Source organism: Chionomys nivalis, chromosome 3 (genome assembly GCF_950005125.1).
Source record: "Chionomys nivalis chromosome 3, mChiNiv1.1, whole genome shotgun sequence".
Classification (NCBI taxonomy): Eukaryota; Metazoa; Chordata; class Mammalia; order Rodentia; family Cricetidae; genus Chionomys; species Chionomys nivalis.
The window spans coordinates 10,677,849-10,702,300 of NC_080088.1; the positions used below are offsets into that span (position 1 = coordinate 10,677,849).

The 24,452-nt window shown below is 40.1% G+C and overlaps 1 long non-coding RNA gene across 1 annotated transcript; it reads right to left on the reverse strand.

The window, feature by feature from the left end:
• Nucleotides 1-17,939: 17,939 nt before the first annotated feature.
• LOC130870767 (uncharacterized) lies at nucleotides 17,940-23,418 on the reverse strand. Its single transcript, XR_009056796.1, has 3 exons — nucleotides 23,335-23,418; nucleotides 22,435-22,505; nucleotides 17,940-17,993 (listed from the first exon to the last, which is right to left on the reverse strand). It is a non-coding gene; the product is annotated as an uncharacterized LOC130870767 (long non-coding RNA).
• Nucleotides 23,419-24,452: the final 1,034 nt, after the last annotated feature.

A 24,452-nucleotide genomic window follows, 5' to 3' on the forward strand; every position in this document is an offset into this window, starting at 1 on the left:
ATTAGAAGTTGTTATAAAAAACCTTCCCACCAAAAAAAGCCCAGGTCCAGACGGCTTTAATGCAGAATTCTACCAGAACTTCCAAGAAGACCTAATACCTATACTCCTTAATGTATTTCACAATATTGAAACAGAGAAGTCATTGCCAAATTCCTTTTATGAAGCTGAAGTTACTCTGATACCAAAACCACACAAAGACACAACCAAGAAAGAGAACTACAGGCCAATCTCACTCATGAACATCGACGCAAAAATACTCAATAAAATACTGGCAAACCGAATCCAAGAACACATTAGAAAAATTATCCATTATGATCAAGTAGGCTTCATCCCAGAGATGCAGGGCTGGTTCAACATACGAAAATCTATCAATGTAATCCATCATATAAATAATCTGAAAGAAAAAAACCATATGATCATTTCATTAGATGCGGAAAAAGCATTTGACAAAATTCAACATCCCTTTATGATAAAGGTCTTAGAGAGATTAGGAATACAAGGGTCGTTCCTAAATATAATAAAAGCTATTTATAGCAAGCCGTCAGCTAACATCAAATTAAATGGAGAGATACTCAAAGCTATTCCACTAAAATCAGGAACACGACAAGGTTGTCCACTCTCTCCATACCTCTTTAATATAGTGCTTGAAATTCTAGCAATAGCAATAAGACAACATAAGGGGATCAAAGGGATTCAAATCGGAAAGGAAGAAGTTAAACTTTCATTATTTGCAGACGATATGATAGTGTACATAAGCGACCCCAAAAACTCCAGCAAAGAACTCCTTCAGCTGATAAACACCTTTAGTAGCGTTGCAGGATACAAGATCAATTCCAAAAAATCAGTTGCCCTCCTATACACAAAGGATAAGGAAGCAGAGATGGAAATCAGAGAAGCATCACCCTTCACGATAGCCACAAATAGCATAAAATATCTTGGGGTAACCCTAACCAAGGAAGTAAAGGATCTATTTGACAAGAACTTTAAGTCAATGAAGAAAGAAATTGAGGAGGATACCAGAAAATGGAAGGATCTCCCTTGCTCTTGGATAGGGAGGATCAACATAGTAAAAATGGCAATTCTACCAAGGGCAATTTATAGATTCAATGCAATCCCCATTAAAATCCCATCAAAATTCTTCACAGATCTTGAGAGGACAATAATCAACTTTATATGGAGAAACAAAAAACCCAGGATAGCCAAAACAATCTTATATAATAAAGGATCGTCTGGAGGCATTACCATCCCTGACCTCAAACTCTATTACAGAGCCTCAGTATTGAAAACAGCTTGGTATTGGCATAAAAACAGAGAAGTCGATCAATGGAACCGAGTAGAAGACCCTGATTTTAACCCACAAACTTATGAACACCTAATTTTTGATAAAGGAGCTAAAAGTATTCAATGGAAAAAAGAGAGCATCTTCAACAAATGGTGCTGGCAGAACTGGTTGTCAACGTGTAGAAGAATGAAAATAGATCCATATCTATCACCATGCACAAAACTCAAGTCCAAATGGATTAAAGACCTCAATATTAGTCTGAACACACTGAACCTGATAGAAGAAAAAGTTGGAAGTACTCTACAACATATGGGTACAGGAGATCACTTCCTACGTTTATCCCCAGCAGCACAGACATTAAGGGCAACATTGAATAAATGGGACCTCCTGAAACTGAGTAGCTTCTGTAAAGCAAAGGACACTGTCACTAAGACAAAAAGGCAACCCACTGACTGGGAGAAGATCTTCACCAACCCTGCAACAGACAAAGGTCTGATCACCAAAATATATAAAGAACTCAAGAAACTAAACTTTAAAATGCTAATGAACCCAATAAAAAAATGGGGCACTGATCTGAACAGAGAATTCTCAACAGAAGAAATTCAAATGGCCAAAAGACACCTAAGGTCATGCTCAACCTCCTTAGCGATAAGGGAAATGCAAATTAAAACAACTTTGAGATACCATCTTACACCTGTCAGAATGGCTAAAATCAAAAACACCAATGATAGCCTTTGCTGGAGAGGTTGTGGAGAAAGAGGCACACTCATTCATTGCTGGTGGGAATGCAAACTTGTGCAACCACTTTGGAAATCAGTGTGGCGATTTCTCAGGAAATTTGGGATCAACCTACCCCAAGATCCAGTAATACCACTATTGGGAATATACCCAAGAGATGCCACATCAAATGACAAAAGTATCTGTTCAACTATGTTCATAGCAGCATTGTTTGTAATAGCCAAAACCTGGAAACAACCTAGATGCCCTTCAATGGAGGAATGGATGAAGAAAGTGTGGAATATATACATATTAGAGTACTACTCAGCAGTAAAAAACAATGACTTCTCGAATTTTGCGTGCAAATGGATGGAAATAGAAAACACTATCCTGAGTGAGGTATCCCAGACCCAAAAAGAGGAACATGGGATGTACTCACTCATAATCGGTTTCTAGCCATAAGTAAAAGACATTAAGCATATAATGTGTGATCCTATAGAAGTTAAATAAGAAAGTGAACCCAAAGAAAATCATATAGTCATCCGCATGGAGAGGGGGAAGTAGACAAGATTGCAGGGCAAAAACTGGGAACTTGCGGGTGAGGTGGCATGGGGCAAAGGGGAAATGGGATGAGAAATATGAGAAGGGGAGGATGGGAGGAGCTCGGGGGATTGGGATGGTTGGGATATAGGAAGGATGGATACGGGAGCAGCGAAGTATATATCCTATCTAAGGGAGCCATCTTAGGGTTGGCAAGAGACTTGACTCTAGAGGGGTTCGCAGGTGTCCAGGAATATGTCCCCAGCTGGTACCTTGGGCAACTAAGGAGAGGGAACCTGAAATGACCCTATCCTATACTGATGAATATCTTGCATATCACCTTAGAACCTTCATCTGGCGATGGATCAAGGTAGAGACAGAGTCTCAATTTGGAGCAACGGTCTGAGCTCTTAAGGTCCAAATGAGGAGCAGAAGGAGGGAGAACAAGAGCAAAAAATCAGGACCACGAGGGATGCACCCACCCACTGTGACAGTGGAACTGATTTATTAGGAGCCCACCAAGGCCAGCTGGTCTGGGACTGAATAAGCATGGGTTGATTCCGGACTCTCTGAGCATGGCGGTCAACGAAGACTGATGAGAAGCCAAGGACAATGGCACTAGGTTTCAATCCTAATACATGAACTGGCTTTGTGGGAGCTTAGCCTGTTTAGAAGCTCACCTTCCTGGACGTAGACAGAAGACCTTCGTCTTCCCGCAGGGCAGAGAATTTGGACTGCTCTTCAGTATCGAGAGGGAGGGGGAATGGTGTGGGGGGAGGAGAAGAGGAGTGGGGATAGGGGGAGGGGAGTGGGGGGAGGGGGCAATATTTGGGAGGAGGGGAGGGAAATGGGAAACGGGGAGCAGGTGGAAATTTTAATTAAAAAAGAATAAAAAATAAAAAAAAAAAAAAAAAAAAAAAAAAAGACAGTGACTGTGAACAACACGAACAAAAGTCACCTTTGCTTTGATGAGTTTCAAAAAACACCATCAGTTTTACAGAGAACTCCAGCTGATTGCTCACCTGGTTCCTGAAGGTTTGGAAACCAAGACAAGAGGCAGCTCAATCCCACCATTTGTAAGAGAAAACATCATGGCAGAAAGTGTTGTCAGATAGTAAAATTAGTTACCACAGGAAGTTTGGAAGCTCGTGCCCTTGAGTGGGTGAAATTGCAAGACGAATTCTTATGTGCCTGGGAGGAAGCAGGAGGTGACTTTAATGGCTTCTGCAAGCCTCATACTATCTGATACTATTACGCCCAAGTGGCATACAAGTTGGCTTTGTTTATTTCTTTCTCTTTTTTTAAAGGATTAAAATGTGTGGCAGAGATCACGAAAGCAATTGAATGCAAATGCAAACTGTCCTCATGAAAATGTACTTCTTGACAAAATGCTGTGGGAAGCGTGCATAATCTTCTTTGCATGTCACTGGTGATTTCTTTCTGAGATTAATTCTGGCTGTACATCCATTAGCATGTTGCCGTTTATTTACAGGAGACATGAGAAACATTTAACAACCATTTCTCATTTTACTAGGAGAAAAGAATCAGACATCCAAATAGACAATTGATTGCAATGATTTAAAAACAAATTAATAAAACATTCCCTTGTCAACCATTGAGAAGTACATGCTGCCCTGTTGGAATTATCTGTATTTCTTTAGCCTCATGAAATAAGGAATGAAGATTCATTAGCCACTTATAGTGGGGAAAGCCAGCAATGTGATATTGTGGGAGACTCCTATGTCCTATGCAGAAAGAGTGGGGGAGATGACAGAATAAATTCGAGGTGGAATTTTCAGAGAGAAGAGAGATGAAAGAAGTCAATGTCTGCCACATCACAGGCAATTTCTTGCTTAAAGTTATCACTTTGGAGTCATCTGTTTAAAATGTAGAGCAAATATTCCCACAGGATCGTGAAAGCTCTGGGCTGGAAAGAGGCTCGGTGATCATTTAGGTCAACTGGTGGTCTGAGATTCAATCACACCTTGCATCATCCCTTCCATGTAAATAACGTTAGCCGAGAATTAAGCCTCCAGACTACACTACACAACTGTATTACATATGAAGAGTCTAATATGTACTAGGCATACGGAAGCACAGTATTTTCCAACTCTATTGTGTTTCTATAAAAACACAGGCTTATAAACTAATACCATTTTGGGGTGTCGCCTACACATGCATACCTCCTGCAGCCACAGACCCAAATTAGGAACATTCTACATGTCCACTCCATGCTGACCCCAGAGGGCTAGAGAAGGAAGCTCTGTGGCTAGCATAAGCTGGAACAGTATGTCTCCATTCCCATTTGCAAGATGGAAGAGTAGTTTCCACTAATACAATTGTTCTTTTCTTTGCTACTGACCTTGGAAGTCTTTTGCCCCAAGCTTTGACTGGATAATGAGGAGCATTTATCAGAAATGTCAGCCTTTAAATGAACACGAAAAAGCACTGGGAAGAGGTGCAAAGTCAATGCCGTTCAGGGACTTACTTGTTTCCAAAGAACAGCACAACATAACCTGACTGACATATGTCATGTCACCCATCCAGGACTATCCTTACAGGATGAGGAAGCTAGTTGTTACTCTTAAGTGTAAAGTCTCCCTAACTTACAAGCACATTGGCTGCACTTCCTAACTCAAAGATTAAAACTGTCCCTGGGTCACCAGTTGCTATTAGAAGTTGTAACATTTTTGCTTATTTTAATTTTACAAAGGCTTGCAAATTGTACTTCTCTAAAACCTTCCCCAAATGATGCTATACCAACATAACTCTTTGTGGTATGGACCCGATAGAATCATTGTGAGCTTAGCATGGGACCATCAGGTAAACAGCTGATTCAGAAGATAAGGCACATGATCTCCATTGTGGTATTCACTGTCGAGATTCCGAGGAGGTTCTTTCTCACACGGCACAGGGTTGTCAATTTGTCTTCATGTCTCAACATTGGTAGTAGCTGCTCTACAAAACTGAATAGCACCACTACCCACATTAGCAAGTCATTATAAAAATTAAATTAAAGCTTAAGTAGACGCCTGCAACAGGATGAAATATATATGTGCCACTGTAGATGCCTGCAACAGGATGAAATATATATGTGCCACTGTAGACGCCTGCAACAGGATGAAATATATATGTGCCATTGTTAGAACTCTTAAGATTCTTGTACTGCAAAGTACATTAATACTCAATATGTTTTATGGTGGATGGAGATTAACCCTGAGCCTCCCCACCGGCAGTCTGCCGCTGACTCCAGCTTTGCTCTGTGCCCTGTTCCTTTCCATCCTCTTCTGTGGTTTATGACTTTGCTTCACATTAAATAGTCCTATGAAAGGACCTAAGCTCTCTCCTGAGCTATCTGGGCTATAAATATATAAAAACAGAATAAACACGGAAGTCTTTATTTTACTTTTGCTAATCCTATACACAGAATTTTCTCCATTATAGTGTTTTCCTGCTTCCCTGGTGTTATTAAAGAGGTACATCTTAACGCCCACCCCTAGAAGAGCACAAGCTGGAACTAGGTTTAATAACCTAAGTTTAACTTTGGCATTTCAGCCAAAATTTTACAAAGGGGGCATTGATTCAGCTCACCTGTGTCCATGGGGCTGCTCCAGAACACCAGAGGCTTACCCTGTTCAGGGTTTGAGACATGCAAGGATGCTCTGGAGAAAAGTCATGCCTGCCATTTTCCAGACACTTCAAATCCCAATGTTGTGACAATAGAGCAATAGAAATAGGGTATTTAAGCTGACTGAAAAATATGGGCTGCTTCAGGATGACTAAGTTGTTAAAAAATACTTGCCGCTCTTTCAGAGGACCCAGGTTTGATTTCCAGCACCTATGTGGCAGTTTACATCTTTCTATAATTCAAATTTGATGGGATTCAATGCCCTCTTCTGACCTCTTCAGGCCCTGTATGCACACAGTTCCCTGAAATACATATAGACAAAACATCAGAAGAAGCAAGAAGGAGGAGGAAGAGGAGGAGGAAGAATAAGACCATCACAAGCTACATAATTATGAGGACAAATGGACTTCAAACATTGCTAGTCCAAAGTTCACAGAAAATTCAGTGCTATTCAGTTCAACAAATATTTAGGGCCCTTGTTTTCTGGGATTCGTTTGACTCTAGAGACATGTACAGAAAGAAGGCATGACATTTTCATTTTCAAGGTTTTGAGATTTCCATAACAGGTAGATGGATACACATAAATTATGATGATATATTACTAAACAGGTTTTATTTTGTTCAGGCCCTTTATTATAAAGAACAGTTACACATTGTGTTTCAATATTTATTTTTGGCTCTGTACTGAGTCATTATCTCTCTGGGGCAAACCATCTGACTGCTGGCTCAGAAGCTAATCTTATTGTAGTCAGCCACAATATTCTACATGGTACATAACATGTACAGAAAATGGTATTTCTCATATGTATAAGTAACACTACTATGGAAGTATAATGCAAAAGATTAATGGCAATAACAATAATTCTAAAAGGGACAAAATGTCAAGAAGTAAACCTAACAAGGAGTTTTCAAAGCAAATGAGGAAAAAAAGGTACATATTTCTGAACAATGTAAAGTCACTGAGTAAATAAAAAGACAGACTGTGTTTGCTAAATACAAAAGTCCAGTGAAGACACCAGTTTTCCTTAGGCAACTTCATGAAATTCATTCATGAAGAATCCCAGTAAGAGAATATTCATTTAAAATGTACAAGCTATTTTTAAAATTAACTAATAATAACTCACTAAAAATAACAACTGGAAAATCTCTGAAATTGATCTTATAAACCAATATGTATATGTTAGAAATTTTGAGAATCAAAACAGTATAGTTTTTGGATAATATATATACTAATAAAAGAAGATGAATTCCAGAAATACGTCCCAATTTAAATGGTATTTTTTTAAATGATAAAGGTAACACCTAAGGATATATGACTTGAATTGAAATTTATTATATAAAGTAGTGATAACTGTGAAAAAAAGATTTTGGGATTCATACATCAAAGGAAATATCTAAATAGATTTAGGATTTAGATGTAAAGAAAATCATATTATAGTAGAATTCCTTTACTAACTTAGAAGAGATATCAATAGCAAGACTCAGAAATGAGAAACTGCTAAAAGAAAGATTGTTGGATTAAGTCAATTAGGACTATTAAATCCTCTGTTAAAAACAGCATAAGAAAAAGTGGGGAGAAAATATACATAACTATTATAACAGAAAGAGGTCACACTTACTGAAGACAATATAGAAATTTAAAAGAAATATAACCTAATACATTTCGTAACTGTGCACGGATGTCTCCCAAGAAAAGAGGTTACACACTGTTGCATATTTGTATTTTCACCAGTTGGGTGGTTGCTGTTATAATCTTCTGTTCCTGAATAATCACCATGAGCTGCTGCGTAGTTTCAAGCCACTCTGTGCATTCATTATCTTCCAGTCCTGACTGGTAAGGAGGCCAAGCATAGCTTGACTAGTTCCCTGACTCAGAATCCATGACTACAGTCAAATGATAGATAGTAAATAGGTAGATATACCTACAGTCTACTTGTTCTGTCTTTGTCTAAGAAAAATGTATATATTTTCAAAAAGAAACACTGGAATCATTTTTTGACTTTTATGAATGGATCTGGGATGGTAACTTTTTCCCATTCCTGGGTCAAGAAGTAACTTAGAGGAAGAAGGTTTATTCTTATTCTTTATTCTGCTTCTAGTTTGAGGGGATGCATTTCAGCATGGCAGGGAAGGCATGGCAGCAAGGGAGGGAAGCTGCCAGTCATACTGAATCTGCAAACAGAAAGTGTGCCCTGGTTATAAAACCTCAAGGCCTGGCTCCTAGTGACTCTCTTCCTCCAACAAGACACCATCTAAGGTTCCACAAACATCCCAAATGGTGCCACCATCTGGAGACCAAGTGTTCAAACACATAAACCTAGAGGGAACATTGCATGCTCAAACCACAGAAAACGCACTTTTGAAACATACAAATCTATTTCTTACTAAAACCTAAATTTACTTTCATTGTTGAATGGATGGGGATGAAAAAACATAATGCTACGAGTGTCATAATGGATATATATTAAGATGCAAATGAGGATGGAGGAGCCAGATAGTAATTGCAGCTCTCCTTCCTTTAGAGGAAGGGGCATCAAGCAGGATGTTCACAGGTGATTAAAAGCTACAGCGATGGGCTTGCCTCTAAGAACACTGCAGACAGGAACAGTTGCATTCTCAAAGAAACAGTTGGTTGGGACAGATAGTACAGAGAAGTAAAGAACTCTGGTCTTGACAAATGTGATGGCATGCCAGAGGGTCATGAATCCCAAAGGACCAGGGAACTCTTAAAAAGAAACTCTTCTAAGCACCTTGGATTTTGCATTTTATACATTTGTTAATTCTTAGAGGGGTTCGGGGAAAAAGCCAGAGAAAGTCTGTATTAGTTCTCTCTGGTTGCTATAGCAAATAATCACAAAATTAATGCTTGAAAATGCCTGACATCTGTTCTGAAACAGGGCAGGAACATCTCTGGTGTCCCACTCTCACTGTGGTTCCACTGAGGAGCATCAGAGGCCTGTGCTTATGAGCTTAGGAAGCTGGCAGCTCAGGAATGCCAAGCTCCACAGAGGATCTGGCCTGGCTGCTGCTGCCCAGAGGTAAAGAGGAAGGGCACTGGGGCATGCTGAATAGTGTCTATGTCAGGTTTGTGTGTGCCACCATGGCCCACAAAGGTCATGAGCAGAGGACAGCGGTGCCAAGAGAGGCAGCCCTTCTTTTAGCAAAATCTTCAAGAAGGAAGGGAAAGGGGATAGGGGAAATAAAGGAGAAAGAAGAGGAGGGAAATGGGGGAGATGTCTTATATGTATGCAGCACCATGCAGTCACAGTTTCAGTCACTGGAGATGTCCTCATGTCCTTACTGGAGCCCTGGGTCTGTCTAGATCACATGAGATTTTCTCCTTTGAGAGAAAGAAAACAGAAGGGTCCAAAGAGATAGAAGTCCATGTTGTCTGTATTTGCGCTTAGCCTGGTGCACCTGTAATGAGCAGAAGAGCTGGGATTTGCAGTATATCCTCCACAAAACACTGCATGCTCCTGCTTCCTGGTCCTCACCAGTTGCTCCATCTGAGCATTGAACTGCGCACATGCCCTGGATCTCATTCGCCCTGTCTTTGACTCGATGCTCTGCCTGTGTTTCCCACCCTTCTGACTCTATTTCCTTTATTTGCTGTGCTCCTTCTTCTTTATCTTTTAACTTGATGCTATTTGTCTAGTTTACAGGACGAGGATTAGGTGTATTACAGAAGCGGTATATATGAGTGTAACATACTCATCCTCTGGCATATCATTGTCTTTGACTGTTCAAATAATCTCAGCTCCAAACCTCTCCCTGTCCTACAGAAGACTGCTGTTCTAACTGACCCTTGGGTGCCTAGCCCCAGTGTATACATTTACAGCACAACCCCTACCCCAACGGCTCAGAGGACATTGCTAAAAAAATGGTGGGAGGATTACTTCTGCTGTGTCTTCTAATTATGACAGTGGAGCTACTGATGAAGTCTCAACAACGTGGTCACCTAAACAAGACCTATATGATGGCAATACAAGTTGACATGCCAATATGCATTGGGATATCTCACAAGGCTCCATCCCTAGACAGAGAACTACAACCATTAAGGGCTGCTAAAAAAGGGAAGAAAGGGGGAAAGTCATTCTGTTCAGGGACGAGCCCCTAATATGTTCTATAGAATTAAGTGACTAAGTAGTTGATCCTAAAAGCATATCCATATAAGCAACACTAGGCAGGCTCTGGTGCAATGAAAGTTTATACTAGTAAGTCTTCATACTGCTATCTTGTTAATCACAGTTTAGTTTTGAAGTCCCCAACAAGGAACCTAAGATGGGTAAAAAGAAAAGTTATTTTCCCTCCTCTATTTACTACTTTTCTTGTAAAACTCTTGAGAACTCCCCTTTTTATACAAGTTCTCTGCTCTTCAAAAATGTCTTCTATTAGAGCACCATAAAACTGTTTTATTCTACCTTCTCAGGACTTGAAGGTGAGGTAATTTGAATGTAATTGGCTCCCATGAGCTCATAGGGAATGACATGGGGGTTCACTGAGGCACTCAAGAGTGAGGCATTAAAGCAGTGTAGGGGGCACCATAGCTACATTGAGGTACACTTGTGGGGGACACCAACAAAGGTCAAAACACCCATGAACCCTGAGGGGACAGTTAGGCAGTAGGGGGTTGGGTGAGGACACCCATGGAGCCTCGGGGAACTGATGCAGCTGGGGTGTGCTGAGGCAAGGGTGGGGGTGGGGAGTACTGAGGCAGCCAGGGGAAGGAAACTGAGACAGTCTGGATGACATTTACATGGCTGTGGGGCAGGGAGCATTGTAGGTTAGAGCAGAGTCACTTTATCAGGGTAAACAATAGAACAGAACAGTTGTTTGGTAAAAAGAACTGTAGCCTCAAGGAAAATGTTAAAAATCAGTGATTATTTTCTGTTGTTGACAGAGTTGTTTTTCTGAAGCATCTTTACAGTCTTTGCATGCCTGCAATCACAGACGCTTCTGATGTACCTGATGGTCTTGGATTATTGGGTACTGCCAATGTTACATAATAAGAACTAAAGTAGAAGGGGCGTGATGCTATAGAAAAGCACATAGATTAGATTAAGGGCTTTGGTATGACGAACTTGTTTGCCCAAAAAACAACTTTGTGTAACATTTGGTAAATATGCCTTTGTACTGCTGCTTGAGATTCAGTCTATCAGAGGCTGAACATTTGCTGCTACCCAAGGCTACAAGCTGAAAGATTTCATTTGGAGTGACCTCTTTCTTCATCCAATTCAACACAGCACACAATGGAATTCCGAGGCAGCTGGGGGGTGTTCTGTAGTAGCAGTAAAGGAAAGGAATACACACCAAGGCAACCAGGGACACACTGAAGTAGTTATGGCCACACATTGACAGCTGTGGGGACACAAAAGAAGCATATGGTGACACTGAGACAGTCTGGGTGATATCCATGCAGTCACTGTTACACCAAGTCTGCCAGTGAGATACTGAGACAGTGGGGGGGGGGCACGGAGGCAGCCTGAGGGCCACAAACAGTTCAAGGGAGGGAGACAATGAGGCAACATGGGAGCATATAGCAAAGCAGCATGGGGCCCCTGACACAGCTGAATGACGCCCAAACATGCCTTGGGTCTATGAGGTAAAGGCTGTGGGGGTGAGGAGGACAGACACTGAGGATACATGGGACACACAAGTTGTGATCTGGCTGTCCTCCTCCCCCTGAGCTATAGCTAAGCTTCCTTGAAATAAACAAGGATGTTTGTGTTCTTCTGGCCTTCTGCCCTGATCTTGACTTGTGGCTGCTCAGCATGTCTCTGGCCAGCCTAAAGGTATAAAAAGGCTCTAGCTTGGGGCAAAATTAAGGTTGTTCTTCCTTCAGCATTGCAGCCTCCCTCCATGTCTCAATCCTTGCAACCCCCCCCACAGATGGTGTACCCAGACCCTTTATATTTTACAAATATGATTGTAAAAATATTTGCATCTTAATTATAAGCACATATATGTGTAATTAAATAAGCTCTTATATAGTTAAATTTAAGTCATATATGTGTATATGCATTTCAAATAGGAGTTGAAATATATATATATATATATATATATATATATATATATATACCAATGATGAATGGACATTTTAGTATAAGTCTTTATTCATTTGCTTCAAGTCAAATTTTGTTTTAAATTATAGAGATTTTAACCAATATCTCATGAACAATCTGTAAATCCTGAGATGAGAATTTTAACTAAAATTTAAAGATATTATCATTACTACATGAAACATTTTATAAGCACAAATGTCACACAGTCTCACAAATTTAAATATTTTTAAAACTATTCTTTAAAAATCGAGTATGAATAAAATTCTGTAACAAAAGTTATCTTAAAACTGGTAACTCCAGCAGGAAATTTTCTGCCCTCACTCACATTTCTGAAGAGTAAGATTTCTGGTCACATTTGGAGTCATTCCTTTTGACAATCTTTTAACATTACAGTAGAATGCTTTTAAAGGTAATGTCAAAGGCTGGAGAGAACACTTTGGAAGAACAGTCCAGGTGCTTAACGACAGACGACCCAGGTTCAATTTTCAGCAACTACACTTGGCTCACAACCATCTATTCCTACAGTTCCAGGAGATTCAGTGCCATTTTTCTGGCCTGTGTGGACAATAAGAAAAGATTGTGTACCCAGACACCCTGACAGACAAAACAACAATACACAGAAAATAGATGAATTCTTTTTAGGAAAACTATAAAGAATAACATCAGTGGAGGTCATTCTCTGTCCTTGCCTATCAGGATGGGTGTGTGGCCTCTGATAACTGAGAAGGAAATGTACATCCTCCTGAGCCTAACCCTCAGTCCCAGATCCAGTATATTATGAGGAACAGCATATGTTTTCATAGCTGGCTCTTCAGCTGGTCTTGATTTACTGACACCCATATGAAAAGTATAAAGACCGACAATGGAGAGTGGCTAACTGTGAGAGATTTTAAATTAAAGCGGGTTATGAAAAATCAGAGAAATGGAAAAGAAGTATTCATTGCAATAGATGCCGTCTTCAAGATATGATAAAGGTATTCTGGTGGTAGATGGCTTCCATGTTTATTGGGTAAGATGGTGAATTAAAAGCTTCTATGTGACAGGCAGCTTCAGTTATTCTGGGGTGAGACAATAGGTTAGAAGCTCTTTTGGGATGACTGGTAGCTTGGATAAAGGATTTCACTGTCATAATTCACTTGTCCTAGATGTTAGCAGAATTCTATATCCATACATGATACCATATGATTCTTCTTAGACAGGTCCCATTACATGGGTTGTTGCCATATGATAAAATCCATTTTTATTATCACTGAATTTTAAAAGGAACATGCCAGAGATGAACAACTAACAATTTTCAGATGAGGGCCTCAGACATCATGGCAGAAGGTCACAGGGCAGTTATATTCTTCCTTGTTCACTCTGGGCTTGTTGGATTTTCCCTCTGAAAGCATAAAAGATCATTTATTTGATGGTTCCCAATGTTTGTTCCCACCTGTATCTCAAGTATTTTGATGCTCAAAGCAGCCCTGGCCTCTTATGCTTGTGAAATCGCAACTATATAAACATCACAGAATAAATCAAATTTGATCAAACACAAATTTGTCAATTTTCAAACTTACAAAGGCACAGAGATGGAAAACAAACAATTTATAGACAATAGTCTGAGACATCAGAACAGAATAATTACCTGTCCCCTTATCCTATGTGGGTCTGGTAGATGTCCTTCCTGAAAGACAGAGAGTTCAAGATGGGAGAGTCTTTGCTTTTAGTTTGTGAGTGAGGTATTTCTAACCACCTTCTCGATATTTTTGTCTGTATGTACCCTTGTTAAATACAAGCTGTCTTCATTGAAATTACTCCCCATGTGCCCCACAATGAGTCAAGGAAACATTTAGATCCCCTTTTCCTGTCCTGGTGATTTTCACATGAGCTCAAACAAGGGAACTCACTTGATCACCTACAGCTTCCAGACACACTGAGGGCTGGTTTCTCATACTCTTCTATCCCTGTGTAAATAGCTGCATTGTACACATTGTCAGAACTGTCCTCCATGACCCAGCTCAGGGAAGACTGTTCCACGACATGGTTTTTAGTCCTAAAGCCAGAAATAGCCATCCCACCCCTTAGCTGCAGCATCATTTCCTACAGACTCCTCTCCTCCACAATAGTAACTGCAGGCAGGGTATGAAGGTGGATTCTTGCCCTGGCCAGGGGCTCTCACCTGTACTCCCTATGCTTTAGATGCAGCTCAGCCAATACTCAATGAGAAAACTTTTGTTCTTTATTGTGAGGATGACACACATCTGAGTCACATTCTAGAAAGATCTGTGTACCCTACATCATAAGAAATAGATTCAGCTACCAAGGAAACCTCCTGGTTTTCCCAGTTTACAAGGTTGATAAAAGTGAAGAACTAAGAACTTATTTCAAAATGATTTCTCTTCTTTTACTTTTATTTTTGTGTCGGTGGAGTTGAGGCAGGCCTCACTCTGTAACGTCTCCTGGAACTCACTACAGAGTATAAGCCATCCTTGATCTCTGAGCGATCACCTGTCTCAGCATCCCCAAGTGCTGGGATTACAGGTCTGACCCATGATACTCAGCTGTTGAAGAACAAGTGTGACACAACGACCTGGGAGAAGAACTGTGGGACAATCTTGTAACGCAGGTATCCATTATTTCACCATCTCACCCAGGAAACATGGAGCTATCTGCCACCAGCATGCCTTTATCAGATCTTGAAGACGGCATCCATTGCAATGAATCCTTTTCCATTTTTTGTATTTTTCATATCCCCCTTTAATTTCAAATTCTCTCAGAGTTAGCCACTCTTCATTTCGGTCTTTATACTTCTCATATGGGTGCCTGGAAGACCAAGACCAACTGAAGAGTCAGCTATGAAACATATATGCTCTTGGCCCATAATATCCTGGATCTGGCACTGAGGGTTTGGCTCAAGAGGATGTGCGTTTCCTTCTCCGTCATCAGAGGCCACATACCCATCCTGATAGGCAAGGACAGAGAATGACTACCACTGATGTTATCCTTTATGCTTTTCCTAAAAAGAATTCGTCTATTTTCTGTGTATTGTTGTTTTGTCTGTCAGGGTGTCTGGGTACACCATCTTTTCATATTGCCCACAGAAGTCAGAAAATGGCATGGAGTCTTCTGGAACTAGAGTAATAGATGGTTGTGAACCAAGTGTAGTTACTGGGAATTGAACCTGGTGTCCTCTGGAAGAACAGTCAGTGTGCTTAACCACAAAGTGCTCTCTCCAGCTTTGGCATTACCTTTAAAAGCATTCTACTGTAATGTTAAAAGATTGTCAAAAGGAATGACTCTAATACGTGACCAGGATTCTTAACTCTTTCTTTTACTGTGACCCAGTGTAGGTCCAACTTGCATTTCAGAAAGGTGAGTGAGGGCAGAAATTTCGCTGCTGGACTCTCGTGAATCAAGCCATGAGGAAGCTGTCACTACAACTACTTCTGTAATATTATCCTCCAGGACACGACAGTTTGTTATTCCTCATATTTTAGAATCATGACTAGTTGATGTTAAAAGTCATTTAGGAAATATAGTCAACATGGAACAGCTAAATTGCATGTAGGCAGTTGAATCACAGGGACAACCCTTACATATTGCTAAGCAAAGAACTACTTTGGCGCTAGGGAAATGGTTCAGTGGAGAAGGGCACTGCTGCTCTTGCAGAAGACCCAGGTTCAGTTCTCAGAATCCACATGGGAGCTCACATCCACTACTCCAGATCTAATATACATTTCTCATTTCCATGGACATCAGACACACTCAATGCACAGACACATCTGTGCCAAACACTCATAGTCAGAAAATAGAAATAAATCATAAAGAATTGTACTATGGAAAGGAAGAACAAACATGATAGAGGACAAGTGGCACTGTACTCTAACAACTACAATTTCCACACTATTTTATGTCTATTATCTTTTTATCATAGCAATGTGGTGAGAGAAGTTTTATTCTCATTTCAAATACGAAGCCTGAGGCAGATGACAGAGAAACTGAATTGTGGTTGAGCTATGGTTTGAAAGTTCTCCCCAGGGGTCATTATTGAAAACCTGGTCCTTGACAATGTGGTATGTGAGGTGGCACTTTATCATGGAGGGTGCTGCCTTCGGGAGGGATTAAGATAGTTCTCATGGGACCCCAATCACTGTCTGGTTTGCTGTCTCATGGTGTGATCTCTTCCTGCTCCATGTCATATACCTGCCATAATGCCACCTGCCAACAGTCTCTCCGAAGGCCCATATATGAGGCTGCCTGACCTTGGCCTTTTAGCCTCTAAATCTGTAAGTTAAATAGAGCAGCTGACTGAATATTTCTGTATAGCAAAGAACACTGGACTAATATGTTGTGATATGAGTGGCGGGGCTGCATCCCCTGCACCCAGCCGCCCGCACGGCTAGCCTATGCCCTGAAATAATTACACGGAAATTGTATTCTTTTAAACACTGCCTGGCCCATTAGTTTTAGCCTCTTATTGGCTAATTCTCACATCTTAGATTAACCCATGTCTAATATTCTGTGTAGCACCACGAGCTGGCTTACCAGGAAAGATCTTAACCTGCATCTGTCTGGAGTGAGAGAATCATGGGGACTGACTGACTCGCCTTTTTTCTCCCAGCATTCTGTTCTGTTAACTCCACCCACCTAAGGGTTGGCCTATCAAATGGGCCTAGGCAGTTTTCTTTATTCATTAACCAATGAAAGCAACAGATAGAAAGATGACCCCTCCTCCATCACTAATACACCAAGAGAGCTGAGGTTAGAGTGTACAAAAATTCCAATCCAAATCCTCTGTTTTCTTACTTAGCTTAAAGTTTGACAGAGGTTACAGCTAAAGGACCCACAAAGGTTGATGCTGACTTTCTCAGACACATATACTTCCCTTGCTGGTGTTTAGGGCTTACTCTTGTCTGAGATGCTAAACAGGTCTCTTATTGGCCATTTGCACCATAGTCAAGGGAGGTAGCCTGATAAGCTACAGATGTTTGATATGTACACAGAAAACTGATTTGGGTACAACTCTGTGACAGAGCATTTGTCTCACATGCACAAGGCCCTGAGTTGAATCTCACTCCTACAAGAAGGAGGAAAAAAGAAAAATATGAAAAATGTCCCCATTCCTGCTCCTCTTGGGTTTGGTGCAGCAAAGAATGAACACAGCAGCCTACGACTCTCCTGAGAAATGCTGCCTGGCACAGTGGAACTTTGGGTAGAGTATGCAAATGAGGCTTTGTAGAGCTCTTCTGTCACTCGCAGAATCACAGAATGAATCTCCATGCCCCAACCATTTACAAACAGTTCGCGTCACACTTGAGATCTGCTATACTTGTGGGTATCTGCATTTGGGGTGCGCTATGCAGTCAGGTACCTGCATAACTCATAACCCTGGCCCTGGGCTTGGGCAGCTCCTTAAAAGACAGTCTTTCACACTTTCATTGCTGGGGTGGTAGATTGCACCCTGTGTGTCCCAACTAGGAGAGCAATGTCAAGAGCTTCTGGCTCCTCTCCTCAACAGTAACTTGGCCCCATACCCTCACTTCAGTAAGGGGTGTGACTTTGCCAATATCCTGAATCCTAAAAACTGGTTCTGGGATGAGACACCTCCAAAACAGATGCCCACTCCCTACACAGAGTCATTGTCCAAATAAAGAGCACAGAAGATCTGAAACTCACCTTGAGCAAATTTCTCCTTATACGGAGTCCCCTTAGCGTAAACCACGGGTCACCCGAAGCTCAGTTTGGCTAAAATACACATTGCTCCATTTGTGAGTTCTCGGATCTGCAAGGACACATTTCACTTTATTGTAGAACTGTGCATGGCTTTTCCTCCACCTGCTTTGGTATCTTGTTTCAGCAACTAAAATGCTCTGGGTTTTCCCATGAATTAGTTACACTCAAAGATATTTCTTTTATGAATGATTAGATTCTTCTAACTAACAAGCTGCTCCGTCCCCAACCTCTGAACTGCATAGTAGTGACTGCCGCCTTGTATGTCAGAATCCCAGCTCTCAGACTTGTTGGTCCCAGCAGCCCCTGTGTTGCGGGAACTCCTCCAGACAATAGCCTTTAGGATACTGGCCCACTCTGGGCGTGGTCTCATGTACTTTAACTGCCTGAAAGCTGAGCAAGGTTTGGGTTGGCTGATCCACAATAGTGACTTGGTAATTTCTAGCCCTACTACCCCTGTGTGGCTCAGTCCTGCCAGCTAAGTGGCTGAGTAACTGGTGCCTGCAGATTCCTGCGGCAACTCCTCTGTGGCTTCTCTGACCCATGTGGCTCACTGCTGCTACCCAAGCTAGGGTCTGCTTTTGAGGTCCAGCTGCTGTTTGGCCTGCTCTGATCAGCCTGAGCTCTATGCCTGCACCTAGAACACAGGCTTGCATTCCCAGATTGGAGCCATGAGAACCACTGACCTAAAATCCACCAGCAACTTCATAGCTCCCAATTGCCTGCAAGCTCTGAGTCCTTTGAGCTTCTGCCCATGAAGCTCAAATTTCTCCCTGTGAAGGTGTGCTACTTTTAAATATTTTTGCTGAGTCTCAGTTGATTCAGGCCCTGATCTAGGACCTGTCTTACGGCCACAACTGTGACACCTGCTGAAAAATCCATAGTATTACACCTACAACAATTTTCTCAAAATTATAAGGGAGGTAAGTTAACTTGATACCTAAGTATCAGATTGATTGGTAAATAAATAAATAAATAAACAAATAAATTTGAAGATTGTAAATCAATCCCAAGATAATTGTAGACAATATCACTACCCAGGAATATAATAATATTTTTGTTTCTGCTATGAATGGATTGATGAAAGAACTAAGCTGTATGACCTACCTGGTACATATATTTTTGTGGCCATGGTGGCTATTTTTTTTTTTCACATGATATCGCTAAAGACATGGTTTCATAATGAGTCAAGAATGAGAGACTTTAAGAAATGATACAGTCTTTATTGACTCGTAACGAGAAGTTATCTGTAAAGATTCATACTTTTGAAATTGACCATCAACATCTGTTAAAAAAGGTATGATAAGCCAGGAGATAGAACATCCCACCAAGAAGGCAGTCTACATGCCATCCAAAAATATCTATGGATAAGAAGATATAAGTGAAAAAATGTAACACCTTGAAATACCATGTGGAGAATGATAACTAGAAATTAATTGATTTGAGGAACTCATTAGAAATATTCAGAGGTCAGGAGGTTTAGATTTTACAAAAGACAGTGATAAAAAGATTTGAATCAATCAAGGACCTTGTCAGATCTGATAAGCAAGGAGAGGAGGGACAGGCAAAGGACAGTAGTAAAGATTTAGCATTGCCAATAGCTCAGAGTCAGAGATGACTTTCCAAGAGTATTAGCTATTGATCCTGTTACTACCGCTGAAAAGTCAGCAAATTCTCAATACCCAAAAGGATATACAGAATGTCAATTGAAACCTATACATTTGAAAGATCTAAAAGATTAAGCAAGCAGTAGTATCTTATGACATGCAATCACCATATGTGAGGAAGTTGTTAAAGACATAGGCCTCAAGAAATATGGTTACTCAAAATGATTGGCTTCAATCAGTCTCACCCATGCTAGCAGATGGATTGCAGTTACAGTGGAAGTGTTATTGGAGAGAAGAGGCTAAAGCCCTGGATCATCAAGGGAGAACTGGAGGTATTGAGGCCTCCCAAAATTAAATTCTTGGTGAGGGTTGTTACACTGATCCAGATAGTCAAGCTATATACAATGAATACATCTTATTTCTGTGCCATACATCAGCCTTGAATGCTTAGGACACAGATTCAAGAACTAGGAAGAAAATTGAATCATACACTAAGGCCATGCAAGGCTCATGAGAATCATTTAGTGACTTTTTACAAAGATTAGCTAAGCTGTACAAATAGGGGTAACAGATCCAGAAGCTAGACAAGTACTTACTGAATCTCTGGTTTTTGAAAATGCCAACTTCGAATGCAAAATGATACTTGGACCATTAAAGGTCAGATCAGCACCAATGGATGAATGGATCCTGCACCCAATCAATGTTGAGTCATTTGATTATAAGGCTGAGGCTTGACTGAGGCTTGGGTAGGAGAAGAAATTTCCAAAGGTATGAAAAGTCATCAAAATAGCAAATGTTTTTATTGTGGTAGAATGGGCCATCTGAGAAAGGATTGTAGAGAGGGCATTCATACAAATAATGTTTCTTGTGGAAATAACAAAAATAAAAAGTCTCAATATTCTGAATTATATAGGTGATGAGGCAAAGGCCAACATTGCACCAATAAACTCAGATAAATAAGAGACAAACAAGGTAAGCTGTCAGCACTGGCAAATTCCTTAGGGGGTTTCTCACAGACCCCAGTTCAAACATGGTCCAGTCATTCTCAGTCACTGTGGGGCACATGCCTCCCCAGGACAATGAAAATCTCCAGTGCCTGCTGGATAAAACATATTGCTATTGACAATATAAAAATCGTGGAGGAGGAATCAATAGTTTCAGTAGAACAACGGCAATGTATATTTTGGCAGTCTTCTATAAAAGATATCAAAGACCAAAGCCAAGAGTATGCATAAAAATCACTATAATTAAAGGATTATTGAAACTGCTGGTTCTACAGCAAGAAAACCAGAACATACAAACTCAGATGAAGTAGAAGAAAATTACACTAAAAATAACCTTATGGAGATACTGAGGCACTGAAAGAGGAAATGAAAAAAATATCCCTTACAAAAATGGAAGAAAAGAAGAAATCAATAACTCCCATAAAGCAAACCAAAAAAGCAGTCAAACAGGTGAAGGCAACAGTTCAAGACTTAAAAATTGAAAAGGGGGCAATAAAGAAAGCCCAAGCCAAGAGAACTTTGGAAATGGAAAATCTGGGTAAATGATAAGGAACTACAGATGCAAGCAAAAACAGAATACAAGAGACAGAAGACAGAATCTTAGGAGTTGAAGATATCATAGAGCAAATAGATTCAAAGAAAATGTAAGATCCAACTAATTCTTAACACAAACTATCCAGGAAAGCTGTGACACCTTGAAAAGACCAAACATAAGTATATTAGGGATAGAGGAAGGAGAAGAAGTCTAGTTCAAAACCCAGAAAATCAATTCAACAAAATCATAGAAGAAATCTTTCCCAAGCTAAAAGTACTTACCTATATCAAATACAAGAAGCTTATAGAACACTAAATAGACTGGACCCAAAAACAATTCCCTCAAAACATAACAATTAAAACATTAAACATACAGAATAAAGAAAGACGAGTAAGAGTTGCAAAGGAAAACGCCAAGTAACATATAAAAGCAGACCTATTCAAATTTAGCCCAACTTCTCAGTGGAAACAGTGAAAGACAGAAAGTCATGGTCAGGTGTTATGCGGACACTAAGAGAGCACAGATGCCAGCAAATACTAACATATCCAGCAAAGCTTTCAATCACCATAGACAGAGAAAACAAGATATTCCAGGACTAAACCGTATTTAAGCAATATCTATTCTCAAACTCAGCCAAACAGAAAGTACTATGAGAAAAACTCCAACCCAAGGAAGATAGATATATCAACAAAAACACAGGCAATATATATCGCCACACAAGCATATTCCTAAGTAAAAACACATACAAACATAATATCACCACCACCAACAAAAACAAAAATAACAGGAACTAGCAATCACAGGTCATTATCATCCCTTAATATCAATTGACTCAATTTGCTTACAGAAAGACACAGGCTAAAAGATTGGATACAAAAACAGAATCCATTCTTCTGCTGCATACAAGAAGCAAACCACAACTTCAAACACAGACATTACCTCAAAGTAACAAGTTGGAAAAAGATTTTCCAATCAAATGGTCTGGGGGGAAAAAGTTGTTGTAGTTATTCTAATGTCAAAATAGACTTTAAAATAAAATTAATTAAGAGATGAAGAAGGTCATTTCATTTTCAAAGGAAAAATCCATCAAGATGAAGTTTGCATTCTGAACATCTATGCCCTAAATACAAGGGTACACTCATTTGTAAAAGGAACCATTGCTAAAGGTTAAATCACACATCAAGCCCCACACACGAATAGGGCGAGACTTCAGTATCCCAACTCTCACCACTGGACAGGTCTGCCAGACATAAAGTTAATAAAGAAATCAAAGAACTAACATGTTATGAATCAAATGGGCCTAACACACATCTCTAGAACATTCAACCCAAATACAAAAGCACATACCTTCTCAACATCCAATGGAACCTTCTGTCGAAAGTGATTTCTGTCCCACCTGGTCCCGCAGCCATTCAGTCCTAAATAAACACACAGAAGTCTATACATTTGTTGACAGAGATTTCCATCCTGCCAATCTCACAGCCAATCAGCTCCCCCAAACACAGAGGTCTACATTAATTATAAACTGGTTGGTCTATTAGCTCAGGATTCTTAGTAACTAGTTCTTACATCATATAGTAACCCATAATTCTTGTCTATGTTAGCCATGTGGCTTGGTACTGTTATTAGTGAAGCATTCTCATTTTGCTTCCTCTATGTCTGATTTCCTCTGTGACAGTGCAGACCAAGTTTCCTCTTCCCACAATTCTCATGTTCTTGTTGCCCTGCTTCTATTTCCTGCCTGATTGCCCCACTAACAGAGGTAATGAATCAAATGGACTTAGCAGGCATCTATAGAAAATTCCACCCAAATAGAAAAGAATATACCTCCTCGGTATCTCATGTAACCTTCTCGAAAATTGATCACATACTTGGTAACAAAGCAAACTTCCACAGATACAAAAAATATTTTTAGTAACCACCTGATTCTTATCGAATCACCATGGAATAAAGTTAGAATTTAACAACAATTCAACCCCCAGAAAACTTACAAACTCATGGAAACTGAACAGTCAAGTACTGAACCACCCCTGGGTCAGGGAAGAAATAAAGAAAGAAATTAAAGTCTTCCTTAAATTTAATGAAAATAAAGATACAAAATACCCAATCCTATACGACATTATGAAAGCAGTGCTAAGAGGAAAGTTCATAATGGTAAATTCACAAATTAAAATAAGATGGAGAAAACTCACATTAGAGAATTAACAGCACAGGTAAAAGCTCTAAAAAAAAAAGAAGCAGACTCACCAAGGAGGAGAAGACTGGAAAAATCAAATTGAGGGTTGAAATCAACAAAATAGAAACACAGAAAACAATCCAAAGAATCAAGGAAACAGTGCTCATTCTTTGAGTAAAATCAACAAAATTGACAAACCCATATCCAAACTATTTAAAAGGAAGAGAGAGAACATGCAAAATAACAAGATCAGAAATGAAAATGGAGTTATAACAACAGACACTGAGGAAATTCAGAGAATCATTGGGTCTTGTTAAAAAGCCTATATGTGACAAAGTTGGAAAATGTAAAAGAGATGGACTTGTTTTTAGATAAAATCCAAATACCCAAATTAAATCAAGACCAGGTGTGCAGCACACCATGCCTGTATGCGCTCTATGTGCTACCATACAGTTTGTGAGCTAGGGCTAAGGGGCTAGAGGTTAAAATACACAAACACACAGACAGAGAGACAGAGACACGGACCTGTAGGCACTGGTAAGAAGCCCTTTATTCAATAGCACCCTGGAGGCTTAGCACCCAACAGTCAAGTGGGCCAACAGGTGAAAACCTTATCCTCTGATCCTCAAGGCCCAGGCAAAGTGTGCTTGTGAAGCAGAGCTGGTAAACAATTTTGACACAGCCTTTAGTAACTCAAATCAGAAGGAAAGTAAAGGTCTCTAGCAAGGAAGAGCAGCTCGAGACCAGGACTCCTATTGGTCCCAAGCACAGGTGAACAATTTAGATAGACCTATAAGTTGTGAGGAAATAGAAACTTTTATATATATATACATATAAAAAAAACTCTCGTGCAAAAAAAAAAAAGCCCAGGACCAGATGGTTTTAATGCAGAATTTTACCAGAAATTCCAAGAACAGCTGATACCTATACTCATTAATGTGTTTCACATTATAGAAACATAAGGGTCTCGCCAAACTTTTTTTGAAGCTGCAGTTACTCTAATACCTAAACCATACAAAGACTTAACCAAGAAAGACAATTGTCGCCCTATCTCACTCATGAACATCGATGCAAAAATTCTCAATAAAATACTGGCAAACCGAATCCAAGAACACATCAAAAATTATCCATTTTGATCAAGTATGCTTCCTCCCAGAGATTCAGGGCTGGTTCAACATTTGAAAATCTA